Raw genomic sequence first — 15,456 nt, 5'->3', positions numbered from 1 at the left:
CCCCAATGAAAGAATGATGATTAAAGTAAAGATGAGTGAGGTTGTACTCCACTTACAGAGCTGAGTGAATGCAAAGCACAGCAGACACCTCACGATGGTACTGATAAATAAACTGAATTACTTAGCAGTTCTCTCCCAGACTAACATCCTGAGGCAGTCCAGAAATCCCTATTTAACTCACTTTCTGAATGATTCCTTCCTACATTAAGAGGGATAGTAAACTGCTCACTATAAACTCTCAGTTTAATTCTTCATGGTTAAAACAACTCAAGGCAAGAATTATACTCTTAGTGAGAGTCCCCTCGTCAGAGTTTAAAGGCATCTCTGAACTCACATAGGCACTGGCTACTAGGTCAGAGGACCTTCCTTTAAGCCATCCTGACACAACTACACCACCCTGTGAAGCTGCCTGGTCTTTCCAGGAACTAGCAACAAAGTCCCAGTACTTTTCAAACCAAGAACTGGAGATGATGAGCTGTCTGTTTTTTACCTTGCAATAAACCACCAAACCCAACAAGCAGCTACTTCAGTCCAGAAGCAGCACAAACCAGAGCACGTTCTCAAAAATCCACAGGACTTGGCTAGATATATGCCAGACAGTTGAGCCAAAAATATAAAATCATCATAATAATCTCATGTCAAGACAGTAAGTGCAGTTATGGTTGTTTCAGTATTTCTTATCCCACATGAGAAAACAATACACATTCAAATACAGAACTTCAAGCAGCAGGATACTTGGGATGCCTGATTCCTGGACTTCAGATAGGCTCTCCTGTCCAGGAACAGGTAAGGTTTTGAAAACATTTGTTCTATCCTGAACAACTAATTAAGATGCATCCTTGAAATTTACCAGTCTCTCACTGTCATGCACTTTTATCTCAGCCTTATCAGAATTATTTTTGAACATCTGTTAGCCTCATCATTACTCTCCTTCTCTCAATCCTCCTTCTATTGAGCATTACAAACCAGGTCAGTTGTATTGCCTTTCTGGCTGTTAATCTTCAACTTGAAGAAATACTAAACTGCCTTTCTCTACAGTACAGACTGACACGTGCTTTCCTGCAAGGCCCTTTACCAAGTAGCATTTCAGCTTTGAATTTCAATCTCAACAGCTACACTGATGGATCCTCTTTGAAGCAAAGAATATTTACTCATAACTTGTCATCAACTCAGACTTCCCACTTACTAGTTCATCCAAGTTAATACCAAAGACTTGAACCGAGTTCCTCAGTTTCTATTACGTCAGAGCTTGTTTCACATTTCTCCCCGAAAAGCACTACCTACCTCAATGCTTTCTGTGATGAAGACTTTCTCCAGGTTTTGTCCTATTACTGATGTCTAAACTTCTAAAATTCCAGCTTTCAGCTCAGCTTTAATCTTTACCTGAATTCTCTCCCAAAGAAAGACCAGCATTCCTTCACACATAGCGACTACACGCTTAACAAATCCTGTTTACCCTGTAAATAAATCCATAGGCTTCCTATTTTAAGATCGAGGACAAAAGTGCCTTTATTAAAGTCTTCCTTGGCTTTGCTCCATGTTCTGATCTGCTTTACCACTGGTCACATAGTTCCTGGTCTCCAAAGCTCTCCTATTTCTTTCAGAAATATCACAATCCTGGCAGGAGTTCCTCCCCACACCCCAAACTTCTCTGCTTGGCAAGGGATAGCCCACAATTGGGGGTCCAATGATAGTCCATTTCAAAATTGTCACGGGACTAGACCCTCCCCACTCACAGCTACACAGAGCAAGAGAAACCACTACAGCTCTATCTATTCACTATTAAAAGATGGGGGAATGTCACTTTCATGAAAACAAAACTTGAACCAAGAGGATTTTCCTCTTCAAAGGGTCATGAAGAACCTTTGGGAAGCTGCCAGCACACTGCAGCAGCCCCCTGCTCTGGCTGTCTGCTGCTGCCCATCCCCTTGACAAGACAGCATCCAGGGACTAACATGAGCCTTCATGAAGCTTTGGTGCAGCCAGCCAGCCCGCCCCACACCAACTTAGGCATCCTCCACAGTTTTGGTAGAAAGCAGCATTATTAGGAGCTGAAATGCATGTTTATTTTGCCACATATTCTAATTATCTAGGGCTGGCAAGAAAACACATCTCCATTAAGCAAACAGAAAGCAGTACGAATTGGAAAAAAGATTAAAAACCCAACAGGAAAGGAACTTGAAGAGGAACAAAATCTATGGGAAAGCTGGGGGGAGGGGAGTAGAAAGGGCAGGAAGGAGGAAAGAAAGTTTTGTTTTCAGAGCAGGACTGCCTCTGCTGCACAGAAGGAATCCTACTTTGTACATCTGACGTACACCTCCACAAAATGTTTTAAGTGACAAGTGCTTTGTAGATAGAGATCAAAATAAACTGTGGGGAGGTCAATTTCTTTCAAAATCACTAAGAAATGTTAAAGCCAGCTACCTGTTGAAGTTCTAGCAGTAAACAGAAAGCTCAGCTGAACAGCTTAAAAAGTGGCTCAAGGACATTAAAATAAAGTGCTTGTAAAACTATCCAGCACTGGATTTGCCATATGCCAGCTACTCCCAGGCAGGTAAGTTGCTGCATTGCTCTCCCCAAACACAACCTCATATTTAAATGAAACCTGAACAGAATAACCTCTAGGATCAGGACCATATCAGTGAAATTTTATTTTCCCCTCAGAACCATTAGGAAGAGGGCAGACATTTTGGCTGCAATGACTTTTTCCAGACAATTGATTCCCAAAGTTATTTATTCCCCACCATTCCCCTCAAGGCCCTCTCGTCACAGCAATTGTCTATGTCAGAGGAAGGTTGGACTCAGCTCCCATGAAAGCCAAGCAAAACCACACCCAAAATAGCTATATAGGTCACTACAGAGCAAAGCAAGCCCTACATCATGCCAGCAAGGGCTTCTGGTTAGTTCCCACATGCCAATAAGGTTTCAAAGTCATGTGTTACAATGTTCTACTAAAACAGTAGCTTATATGGTAACTAGCACTCTTTTATTGAATACCAACTTTTAAAATAAAATGTTTAAATTATGTTGTACCCCTCCTTTTTTTTTTCTTTTTTTTTTTTAAGGACAATGCATTTAGCATAAGGGTAGGAAAACAACCATAGTGTTTAGAAACAGCTACAGAACAGCATCCAGAGAAGAACCCAAGTGGCAGCACAAATATCCTTGGTTGTGGCTTGGCTTCTTCTAGGTGCATGTTTACATCTCAGAAAAGTCACAATGTTGGAAGCTAAGAGCTAATCAGCTTTTATATACTTAAGAATACCCTTAAGAGCTTTGTTGTCATATTTGGGCTCTTGGAATGTGTCCTTTAGGTCATAACCTTCTTATTTTTTGCATCATGTCTTCCAACCTCATTTTCCAAGACAGAATTTAGTGCACAACTATGATGTGGCATTTCCATGACTGCTGATCTTGGGTAAGATGCGAATCACTGAAAGTTAGTCAGATTGTGCAGGTGGAAAGAAATCAGGAGGAAAACTTCCATCAGGTTTCAGTATCTCATCAGAACCCTAACAAGAACATGGGATGTTTCTGCATATTGTACCTCACTCCTTCCTCTGACAGAGTTTTGAAAATTAAATCATAGCTGGAGTTTCCCTTTGCCTTTTTATCACTGCTACAATATAGACAGTATTTAAGACTTTCTTCCATTAAAATCCAGCAGTTTGCCTTTTTATCACTGCTACAATATAGACAGTATTTAAGACTTTCTTCCATTAAAATCCAGCAGTTTGTATTTGTGCTAACAAGCTACTCATGGAAATATAAATGATGAGAAACTATGGAGTTAATGTCTGTCTTAATGATGAAACTAAATTAATACAGTAACTTTTCTGTTGGAAAAGTGAAGGCTAAAGCCTCACCTACACACAAAAGACTCATTTGTCAGAAAGACAGTTTAATTATTTACTAAAATGTGCAGTTTTCTCTTGTATACAGGGAACATTAAAGTAACATAAAAGTATCACCCATGTTACTTATGGGCATCAGTTAATCAGCTCATAAATCTGAGCAGTTAGTGATTTGTTCATAGCAGACAAATACATAAGGGTTTGGAAGTGAGGATTTAAGGGAACTGGGGGAAGGAAGGCCTTCAGAAACACACACTTGTCACACAGCTGCCTGTACCCTTGGTAGCCCCACACATTTCTGTGAATAACGCCAGATTCACAAGAGCAAATAGTGACATTCTAAAGGCTTTCCATCTGAAACTTAATGTAAAAATTAATGGGAAATAAGGGATAGAGGTAAGGCACAGGATTCAAGGAGACACCTGCATTTATTTCCACCCTCCTTCTTGCTGGTTATTTTCTTCCACCTCTTCTTTCCCACCTCAGCAACCTCTATCTATCACACCATACACTACAAACAAAACCAAACCCCATGGCAAAACACAGCCTCACAGCCACACTCCAGCAGCTCCGAGAAAACCTGAAAAGCCCCTATTACTCAGGCCTTTCCAGCTTGACAGAAATCATGTCTGGGGTGCCTTTGTTTAGGTTTTGTTGTGTCCTCACACTGCAGGTTCTCCTGACCGCAGAGCCGCCGTCCGTGGGGCACAGACCTGGCACGGAGCCTCCCTGTGTGCTGGGGCAGGACAGGTACACTGACCACAACACCCACCCACCCACGCCAAGCCCAGACTGAGCAGCACATCCTTCTTCAGTACCTGCTGCAGCTTTGTCATCAGCCTGACCCACCTGGACTCACCAACAACTCGTTTTATGTCTTATAAAAGTCCTAATATTATTTGAGCGTTAACGGGAAACACTGCAAACATTCATCAGAAGCTTTTCTGTTCAAAACAACAAATAACAAACGTGAGAAAGAAACTACACTCAGTTAACTGACCCCTCTACACAGAGGAAACCTTTACAGTGCTCCTTTGACACAACTCTTCAGGCTTCTGCATTAACCAAACCAAACCCAAAAGGAACTGGTCACAACTGAAATCTCCCATCACTTCACAGAGTTTTGATTGCAATAGGGAGTGTTCCACTAAACCTCATTTTTACTGACATTTTTACAGTGCAGAATCCCTAGAAATTTTTATTTTCCTAAAAAGACTTGCCTGTGATCGAAACTTTCCTTCATTACTGAAGAGGTGATAAAATAATTTTGGGTTACAAATATGAGGCTTTTTCCCGTTTAAATAACCTAACCATGATTTACAAGCAATAACAAAAATGTCATCACATTGTTAAATATTTAGTACGATATTTGGTCAAATATGATTATCCAATTAGTATCAGTAAATCAGTAATTCAGTTACACTGGCAATCACAAGCATTTAATACTCTTCTAAGAGCATGTGCAATGGCTTTAATAATGTTCTTTCTAAAGTTCTTAGTAAAAACAGCTCAAAAGAGACTGAAAATAAGCAGTTCAGGTTAACAGAAAGACAGGACAAGATGCGTTGATCTGTGGCATTCACCAATACTTTAGTAGGGGAAATTGTGTTTTGTAAAACTGTTTCAAACTTCACATCGTGTCTAAGACCAAAAAAATTACTTTTTCCAAGCAGCTGTGGTTTTAACCTAGAGGAAAATAGTACACTATCATAAGGATCTCTGCAAAACCCTGAGCACATTTACAACACCAAACAAGAAGAAACAAGCCATACTCCCCACTTTTGGTAGCTGGAGACAGGAAAATATATAGAATGTAATTGTTCTGATCACCTGTTACAAACGTCAGAAAGAAATGGTTAATTTCCCCCAGACTGCATCTTATTTTAGAAGCGATTACTAGAATTTTTCTGCTGGTGTTATAAATGCAGAAAAGGAGCTCTCTCTAACTGTCACCTCACTGCTAAGTTTGTGAGCAACCTGAACATCTAAAATATGGTCTATGCTGAGCATTGCGGGGTTTTTTATTATTAGTTTTATTTTGTTAATGAGAAAAAAAAGTGTTGGAAACTTTCACGGTGGAAACTAGAGAGCCTGGAAGTTCCTCTCTTAGCAGCACCCAGCAATGGAGAGGAAAGTGTTCTGCATACGTGCCCCAAGCATCCAGCTACATTTAGCTTTCAGCCTTTTTATTATCATTGTCAATGAATGGGCCCCAGTCAAATTAAAGCTGCCATTTTAGGTTAAAGACTGGAGAGCCTCTGTTGTGCAACAGCGAGACAAAAACACTCCAAGCGACAGATGCAGCACTCTCATTGGAAAATGATAGATTTCAACTTTTATAACAAAAAAGAATAATAATAATTACGGATCATGCTTTTTAATATGAATTATATATTGATACTCACACATTACCGCAAACTAACGGGATTTATAATTGGGAAAAATCAGCTACCCATGCTGCTAAGGTCATAGTCATTAAGATTTTTTTGCCGTCGTTAGAATGGATGATCTGTGAGGAAATGAACAGAAACATTTTTTGTTCAACTTGCTTGTTTGTACCTCAGCTAGTCCCGTAAAACACGAGTAAGGAAAAAAGGAAAAGAAAAAAAAAAAAGGCTAACACATTCTCCCGAAAGCCATCTTCCAGGATAAACACTGCCCGCGATCTGCTTTGATGAGAGTAAAAATCGAGACGAACATCGACACAGAAACAAACTTATCGCACCGAGGTTATTCTGATATTCCCCAAGCCAGACATCCGCGGAAGCCCAAGTGCCACGGGAAATTTAAAAAAAAAAAAATTAAAAAAAAAAAAAAAGACTTCTCGCAAATGAAAAAATCGCCCTTTTCTGTAGTGGGGAGGCACGCTCGGCCCCTTCCCAAACGAAAACAAAGGCAGAAAGTGGGTAAGTGCGGGAGAGTTGCGCGGCGCCGCGCGGCCCCGCAGCGGACAGGGAGCTCCCGGGCATCCATCGCTACTTTCCTTTTGTCCATTGTCTGTTTAAAAAACAACTACTTTAAACCCGGGCGTGAGCGGGCTGTCGGGGGGAGCCGGGGAAACCGGCTCCATTTCCAGCCCGTGCCCACGGCCACCCCCTTCCCCGGCACCCCGACCCGCCCCCCCGACACCCACCCGCGAAGACCGGCCCGGCAGCGCGGGGCGCGCCCGGAGGGGCTCCCCCGGCGTGGGAGCGCGTCCCCTGATTTAGCGCTACCGGGATAAATGAAGGCAACGTAATGATGGCTGCTCATTGCCTGCAGCGCCTTCTCCCTGAGACTCACTAACAACCCTGCCCCCCTCCCCCCGCCACCGCTCTCTCTCTCACACACACCCGCGCACACGCACAGGCGCTGCCCGCTCCCCGCCGCCCCGCACGCAGCGCCCGCCGCCGGCCCCGCTCCGCTTCCCACCGCGCACCGAGCGCGGCCGGGCCCCCCCGCCTCGCTCCGCGCCCTGACCGCTTTGGCCTCAAACCACCTTTTTCCGCTCACCCTCAAAATGGCCCGGAACGGGGTGGGGGGAAGCGCGACGAGGGGAGCGCCCCGGCCCCGACCCCATGTGCGCGGCGGCGGCAGCAGCGCCTCCCGCCCGCCCCGGCTCCGCGCCGGCGGAGCGAAGGTACCCGGCGGGGTGAAACCCCTATTATGCGGCGTCCGCCGGCACCGCTCCGGCTGCCTCGGGTAGCGTTCTCCCTTCCCTTCCCGTCCCCTCCCTCTTTCCCCCGCTCCCCTTTCTTCTCCGGCCGCCGGGGAGCGCCGGCCGCCCCCTGCCCCCTCCCGGTGCCGCCGGGGCAGGACGATCCCCCCGCCGCGCGCACCGGCGGCCGGAGCGGCACCTCGTGCTCCCGCCTCCCTCCTCCTTCTCCTCCCTCCCCGCCCGCCTTCCTGCCGCCCGCCGCCACCCACCGCCCGGCCTCCGCTGGGGGTGCCCCCGCTGCGGCCCGGGCCCCGGCCCCGGCGACCCATGTGCCCGCGCGGAGCGGGGCGGTGCCGGGCCGAGCCGGGCCGGGCCGTGCACGGCAGGGAAGCGCCCTCACTTTGTTAGCGCTTGTTGTGCCGACGCGGCCGCCGGGAGCCGTCAGCGTGGTCAGCGGGGGAAGCGCTCCCGCGGCCATCCCGGCCGGCGCTGGGCCCCGCCGCCCCCGCCGCGCAGTTTCGCTCAACTTTTCCCGGATTTTTAGTCACCCTCCAAACTTGCGGAGAGGAGCGCAGCGGGGAGAAGAAGCGAAGGGGAAGGGGCGCCGGCGCTCTGGCTCCCCGGTGCCCTCCCCTCCCCCGAGGCGAGGCAGGCGGCCGGCCGGCCGCAGCACAACAAAAAGCCATTTACACCCGGGGAAGTGCCCCGCTGAGACACCCCCCTCAACACACACACCCCCCCCCCCGCCCCGCCTCGCCCGGAGCCGCGGCAGGGCTCAGCATCCCCCACCCCCCCGGACCGCCGCCGGCAGCGAGCACCCCCGCGCCGCTCCGCTCCGCCGGGGACAGAGACCTGCCGCGGGTGCCCTGCTCCATGGCCGGCGCCCTCCCTCCCTCCGTCCGCGCCCAGTGAGGTGCGGGGTCACTCACCGGGCCGGTGCGTGGCCGTCGGGGACCGGTGTCCCCCGCTCGCTCCCTCGCTGCCCTCCGCCGAAGGGCCGGGGAGGAGGAGGGGACACGCTCCGGAGTTGGTGCCGTCGGCCGGGGGGGGCGAGGCGGGGTGCGGGTCTCGCACACAACACACACGCACACAACACACACGCACGGAGTTGCTCGCTCGCACCGGGGCTGGGCTAAGAGGGGAGGAGGGGGATCCCTGACCGGGGCGGGCAGGCGAAGGAGGGGTGGAAGGGAGGGGAGGGAGAGGAAGGGTCAGCGCGGGTCTCGGGTAGTTTCGGGGTCTCCGCCGGCTCCGCTTCGCTCCTTTGTGTAATTTCACTCGATTCAAGTTTAATCCGATAGTTCCCGAGCGAGCGAGCGCGCCCGCCGGAGCCGAGCCGAGCGCGACACCAGCCAGCCAGGCGGCTGCCGCCCCCTGCGCCCGCCCGCCCCCGCCGCCTCCCTCCCTCCCTCCTTCCCTGCCTCCTTCCTCCCTCCCTCCCTCCCTCCGCCGCCACAAGGCGCGCCCCCGACACCGCCCCCTCCCCGGGGGCGAGCGCCGCCGCGCGCCCCGCCCCCGCGACGTCACCGCCCCGCCCGGCATAATTTATGCAACGAGGAGAGAAGGGGGAAAAAGGGAAAAAAAAAAATAAAGGAGGAAAAAAAAAAAAAACATAGGGAACCCCCCCCGCGCCCCGGGCGGGGGAAGGGCGGGGGTCACTAACCTGGCTGCTTGCGGCCCGGCAGCGCCCCGCCGGGGCTCCGGCCGCCCGCCGGCCGAGGGTGCGCTGCCGCGGGGCACGGCGGGGCACGGCGTCTTCCGTGCGCTCCCCCGCCGCTCCGCTCCGCTCCGCTCCGCCCCGCCGCGCTGACCGGGCCGACGGGGCCGCTCCGCACCTCGGGGTCAGCGCCGCGCCCGCCCGCCCGCCCCGGCGCGTCCCGTCCCGGGAAACTCCCGGCGAAGCCCGGGGGGTGTGTTGTGTGTGAGGTGTCACTGTGTCACTGCCGCTCTTCAAACTTCCCAACCGCGGCGGCGAAACGAAACCGAGAGGCGTCCCGGGAGGCTGCCCGGCCCCCGCCGCCCGCCCCGGCCCCGGCCTCTGCCCCCGGACGGGCGGCGGGCACCGCACCCCGCCCGCCTCTCTCTCTCATCCCGGCCACCGAGGCGGGGTGGGGCGGGGCGCGGGTAGGATCGCCCGAGACCGCGGTTTGGCGTGGACTTTGTCCCGAGCGGGTCGGGCTTTCAAAGGGAAGCGGCCATTAAGCGCTGCCCGCCCGCCCGCGGCAGCGCCCCCGTCCCGGCGGGGCCGCGCTCCCCCGGCACCGCTCCGGCACCGGCTCTGCCGCGGCCGGGTTTGAAAGCGAGGCGTTCGAATTCGTGATACAAAGCGAAACAAACTCATTCCGTAAGTAAATTAGACAAATCCCACCCAAAAGTGATTACCAGTAGCGCGCTTAGCGGTCCTCTCCGCACTGCTCTGGAAACTAAATAAGCGTCTTAAAAGTATAAAGAGATTAAAGCGTAAACCCAGTGCAAAGATACTCGGCATTACAGGAATTTTCAGCGAGTCATTTGACGAGATAACTTTTTACCATCATTGTTAGTGGCAGGTTGGAGAAGGAAAAACGAAGTCATGTGCTCCTGAGCAGGGACACGCTCCCAGCTCCTGCCGCTCCTTTTAGGGGGCTGTTCGCTGCACCCACCCTTGTATCTTTTCCGTGGGAAAGACAGAAGGCGTCCTGTCCTCACAGGATCTCACACAGCTTTTCCTCAACTCTCTTTTAACACACAGTAAGCTGGGAGCTGGATCCAGACAACGTGATTGTCAAAAGCTTCTCGGTTGTTGGCTCCCTCAGTCCAGGTGTCCGTGTCGATTCCACAGCCGTGAGGGCCACTACAGCTACAAAAATATTTCAGGCTTCTCCAGAAGAAGTATGATACTCTTCCACATTGTGTCATTCATGTCTGGCCTACTCAGTCTCTCTTGGGTTTAGGGGAAAGCACCTTTTGGGAGAAGGGGAGGTGAGCAGTTTGAGAGGCATCACCATCTTCCATGCAGCTGGGCCTATGCAATCTCCCAGACAGGGGCCAGCAGCTGGGGTGGTGTTGTTCTCACAGGTTTTCAGCTGAAAAATGCAGTGAAAAGCTGATAGCACGTGATGGTGCAGTAGAATACACTCCCTGTTCTTCGCCAAGGTCTTCCATGAAGTTAAAAATAGCAAGTGGAAATAGCATTTAAAAACAAAACACTTGGAAGCAGCACATGCCCCGAGTATACCTTCACTAAATTTGCCCAGTTTACCATCGTTCTATTTTTATTTGCATTTTTGTACCCTTTGAAAAAACAAATGACAAAACAACAAACCTACACAGAGGTATTTTCGCAAGTTACTAAATGTGATCAGTTTCAGCTTTTTCTTGCAGTATGTTGACAGACAAGAGAGAAAACAGCCTAGAAACATTTACCCCAAGTCTGTTTTTCTGCATGTGTCATTTAAGTGTGCCCCTAGTCTGAGAGCCAAGCACCCCGGTGTAGCGTAAGCCTGCCTGGAACTCCCCTTGCTTTCAAAGATTTAAGTTCTCCAAGATTTAGGGGCGCGAGAAACTCATTCTGAGACCAACTGCCAGCAGCCTCAGTGCTCCCTCTAGAACTTGTTTCAGTTTCTTGTTGAGCAGAAATCAGAGCGAGAAGCTGTGGAGCGTGAAAAGCATTCAAAGCATATCGTGGTGCCAGGGTGAGCCAACCAAAGAAATGCTGCACTTCTTTAAAAAAAAAAAAAAATTAGCATGGCAGAAGCAGTGAGGGGAGGGGGGCATGGATAGGTACTTGGTTAAATGTTTGTTCCACGGGAAAAGAAATGCCCCAGTCTCTACTGTGTCTTGTAGAAGGCACAGAACCAGCTCCTCAGGTGCCATAAATCATCCTCAGGCCGTGGCCTATGGAATCAGCTGGCTTACTACTCGGGTCGTAAAAATGTGCAGGGAGTCTCCCAACGCTTTCCAACATCAGAAGAATCTGCAAATAGCACTTTCACAGAAGGGGGAGAATTACAGCCATTCTCTAACTCCTCAATAACAGGAAACAGAGAGTAAGGAAAAGTGCTGCAGTGGTTTCACTGCTCCAGGGTGGGACACCGTCACGGTGTGACACAAGTTCACACACATGCACACTCAGTGGTAGTACCAGACGTGGGCAAAATACATCACTGTGCAGCTGCTACAGAGGAAATGTTCTTGAAACCTTAACTTTGCTTCAGCTAGTCCCCAAAGAGAAAGCTGTAACTCCACGAGTTACCAACGAGGCAGCTTCTCAGGAGAGTGAGGAAACAGCAACATGGCATCTTCATGATTAACCTTATTGGTAACAGCTTATTAAAATACCCAAGAGATGACAGGGATGAAAATTCACTTGTAGCCAGCCACCCAACCCTTTGTGTGCTGTTGGGAAGAAGTAATCCATCTGATGTAGGCAGCCATTTGGCTCACAGATTAGAAAGAATTTGCATTAATGGCTGAGAATTTCAACAGCAGTTGCAGAGCAAGGGTATGTGTACCAACAAAACCCCAGCGAATTGCTACACTTTACCTAACCAGGTAAACTCTCAAGTTTGTGGGGATAGTTTGTACCAAGCTGAGCAAGTCACTGTGTATGACAGGCATAGCTCTGCAGAGATAAGTAAATGTACTCCGTAAGAAGTACAGCTCTGAGATTACTGGGCAGCATTCAAACCTGTTTTAAAATTTCAGAATTACAAAATGCAAACGATTTAGCATCACATGAAAATACAAAGGCAGGTTACTTATTCAGTAGACTTTGAAGAACCAGCATCTGTTTTAACAGCGACGTACAGCAAAATGTGATCTTAAGATCTAGACATTGTCACTTCCTCAGGTAGCAGATGACACCTCACAAAGTCGTGAGTCCCCAGACAAGCTGAGCACAGGGAGGCCCTCAGGCTACAAGGGCCAAGCAGCCTGTGCCTCATTCCTGACAACCCAGTCCAGGTACTGAGCTTGTTTGAGAGATGCTGAGAGCTGTGCAGAGAGCTCAGAGCAGCCCACCCTGCTGGAGAGCAGCTCTGTTCAGCACATCTGGTTCCTCACCTGCTCAGCACTGTGAAGGTCCAAGCCATGCATCAGCTCCGACAGAAAGTACTTGTGCTGCTGCCATGCCCTCCAGGTGGCTTCCTCTGAAAACCATTTTTGCTTTGGTGAAGGAAGTTGCAGCTTCCAAGGAAATTCTGTACAGATGTACCCAAAACTCAAAAACTTCTCCTCTCACAGGCTTGCTTTTACTTTTATTCATTCAAGGAGAGATGTGAACCATACAGTGAGCCCAAGCTTGTGCTTGGAGTACCTGCTTCTGAGCACTTCAGGCTCAGCATTCAGGATGCCATTTCAGAGCCTCAGACCAGCAAAGGCATCATGTTTTGTCCCGTGGTTGCTGGGAAAGTGGCTCCGAAGTCACACAGCCCTGACACACTCTCACATTTCATTCATCTTTGAACACTGTTTCAGTCAAATGAAATGAAAAAAGTCAAGTTTCTTTTTCTTTCACAAGTGAAAGTTTTACTCAGTTTCTCAAAATTTACAGAGCAATGGAAGTACATGAGACAGAGTGTGTAGTGGCCAACAGAGCACAGATGACAGTGATATGCCATAAGCTGAAGGAAAACAATATTTTTTCAGAAGAAATCGTTCCCTAACCCATAGCATGCTGAAATACCAAGAGCACGTGGATTTTGGTAAGTACCAGGAAGCAACAGACTCGTATCAGAAAGAACAACTTTAACGACTGCAGCTGAAGAGCTAAAAGTGCTGGAAATATAAGTGCTACAAGGAGCCACCCTGTGGCACCAGCAAGCTAAGGGAACAGAGGGCAAACCAGGGTAGACACTTGTGTGGGTTGGTCGGGTTTTTTTGTTGGTTTTTTTTTTTTTTTTGAAACTCAAGCCAGCCATAGTGACAAAAGCTGGAACTGGCCCAAACAGCCACTTCTGTGGCAGGGAGCTCTTTAACTGAGCAACTGAACCAGAAAAGCAGAGGGGCAGCGAGCTCCAGCAGCTCTTGCCCACATGCCAGTCACCTGTCAGGCCTCTCAGAGCTCTCTGAGGGGCATCAGCATTCCCTGATGCCTCATCCTTGGGAATCCAGCAACAAAAAGGAAATATTACTCCCCATATTTATTATTTTATGTTGAAGCGTTCTGATACAGCAGTATCTCTCACATAACAACATACATAACAACATACAGCTCTCTCAAGGCTAACTTCAGGATGTAACCAAAGACTTTTAGGGGGGAATAGGTGAAAAGGCTGTCTGTCACAGCACACTGTGGCACGTCCCTGTGGGTGGCATGGCTGCACACACAGCTGTGTGGGCAGCTGTCCCCAGCCTGTCTGCACTGTCCCACTCAATCTCTCCAAAATACTGCCCAGCTACTGCCGCATGTACAGATCATCACCTATGATGATCTATGCAGCTGGAAGGCAGCACCCAGCCAAGTGCCAGTGGCACAGAGGTGACAAACAACTCACTGTCCCTCCCAAACAGATTCATCACTTAGTTTGCTGGCATACGAGGTAGGATCACTTTGCTTTCCATCTAAATTCTGATTTAACAGGCCAGTGCGTGACTGCTCACCTCAGGCTCCTGGTTCTCACTACTACTGGAGACAAGACCAGGCCACCTCTTTAATCAGGAACGTAGTGAGTTCTTATAAAAATGGAGCAATGCCACAGAACTGACCTACTCCACATCATCCCTGCTGGTGAGGACGTTTGCTCTTGGACCGTGACATGAGCTGACAGGCTCAGCAGAATGTGCCTCTTCTTATATGGAGAGCCACAGCTATCGCAGCACTGGCAATTCCTGACCTTTGTCCTTAATAAATGGAAGGCATCATATCTAAGAATGAAGTCACACCCCCGCCGAAAGTATCAGCTGAAATAAAAACATGGCAACTCATCTGCTTAGCAACACCGGCTGCCACCAACATCACTTCCTCCTAAAATACAAAGTTCAGTGCGCGGGCTCCACCCTGACTCAGAGCCGCCCGTAAAATTGGATCTGACTCGCTGAGAGGTCATGTCTCCTCGCTCTGAACAGGACTTTCCACAGCAGCAATATTTCACTGGAACTTCCCAACACACAGGCAGGGAGAGAGGGAGGGAGGGAGGAAATGCTGCCGCAGTCACAGAGTTCACCTGCCAAGGAGGCAAGGCACTGACTTTCACATTTCCATTTGCCTGTCCTTCCAGACAGATTTTTCAGAGCAGGTACTGAACAGCTTATTCTTTCTGTGGACTGGGAAGCAAGAGTGATTTCTCACCATTATTTCCTGGGTTTGCATATGCAAGGAGCACCTAGGTGTGACATCCTAGGATGTAACTACGGATGTTGTCATTGCTTGTTTTGAAATGGGAAGCAATGCAAAACCTATGGCTAAACACACACTTATAATATCCTTGAAAAATATTTACAAACTATCCTTGATAAATGCTTATAAACTATTTTTCCTACTTATGTTCACTGAGAAAAAGATGCATTTAAAAATGTTCCATTTTATAACTTTTTAAAAACTTTATAACCATGTGTTTGTTTTTCTAAATGCTTCATAAAACTGCAAGCCTACAGTTAAATAACAATTAAAAAATCCATTTACTTATATAGTTAAGTTAAATGTGGTTCGTTCTGATTCTCCTTCTATTCTGAAAGAGGATCAACTAATAGGATGACACTGTTTTCTCATTAAACTCAGGTCCACTCCCCTCCCCACTTGGTAAACTTATAGGAAGGGGGCTGAGAGGGATCTGAAGAGACCATCTGGTCCCCCCAGGCTGCACAAAGATGGGATAAAGTAGCCCCAGACAATCCCCAACAGATGTTTGTCTAACCTGTTCTTAGAAACCCTCTGTGGAGCAGAGACCCGACCTTCCTAAGTAGCCTGTTCTGGTATTTCACCAGCATATAAAAAACAGTTGATCAAACCTCTTCTAACCTTTTACACATTGGAAAATTTATCTG

General features: G+C 48.9%; 1 protein-coding gene across 8 annotated transcripts in view; it reads right to left on the bottom strand.

The window, feature by feature from the left end:
* CHD7 (chromodomain helicase DNA binding protein 7) overlaps window positions 1–9,245 on the bottom strand; it is a 133,005-nt gene extending 123,760 nt beyond the window's left edge. For 3 of the 8 annotated variants that reach the window (XM_064387233.1, XM_064387273.1, XM_064387268.1), the window contains exons 1-2: window positions 8,421–8,855; window positions 6,260–6,363 (exon numbers count right to left, since the gene is read on the bottom strand). The gene's annotated coding sequence lies outside the window, so the exon portion shown is untranslated. Of the gene's footprint in view, window positions 1–6,259; window positions 6,364–7,346; window positions 7,468–8,420; window positions 8,857–9,154 lie in introns of those variants that run through there. The other 5 variants (XM_064387283.1, XM_064387290.1, XM_064387243.1 and 2 more) reach the window with 4 other exon arrangements.
* Between the last annotated feature and the right edge of the window lie 6,211 nt (window positions 9,246–15,456).

The sequence above is a fragment of the Passer domesticus genome, chromosome 1, assembly GCF_036417665.1.
Source record: "Passer domesticus isolate bPasDom1 chromosome 1, bPasDom1.hap1, whole genome shotgun sequence".
Taxonomy (NCBI): Eukaryota; Metazoa; Chordata; class Aves; order Passeriformes; family Passeridae; genus Passer; species Passer domesticus.
Note: the sequence above shows the minus strand (reverse complement) of the source record. Positions and strands in the feature narration are given on the sequence as shown.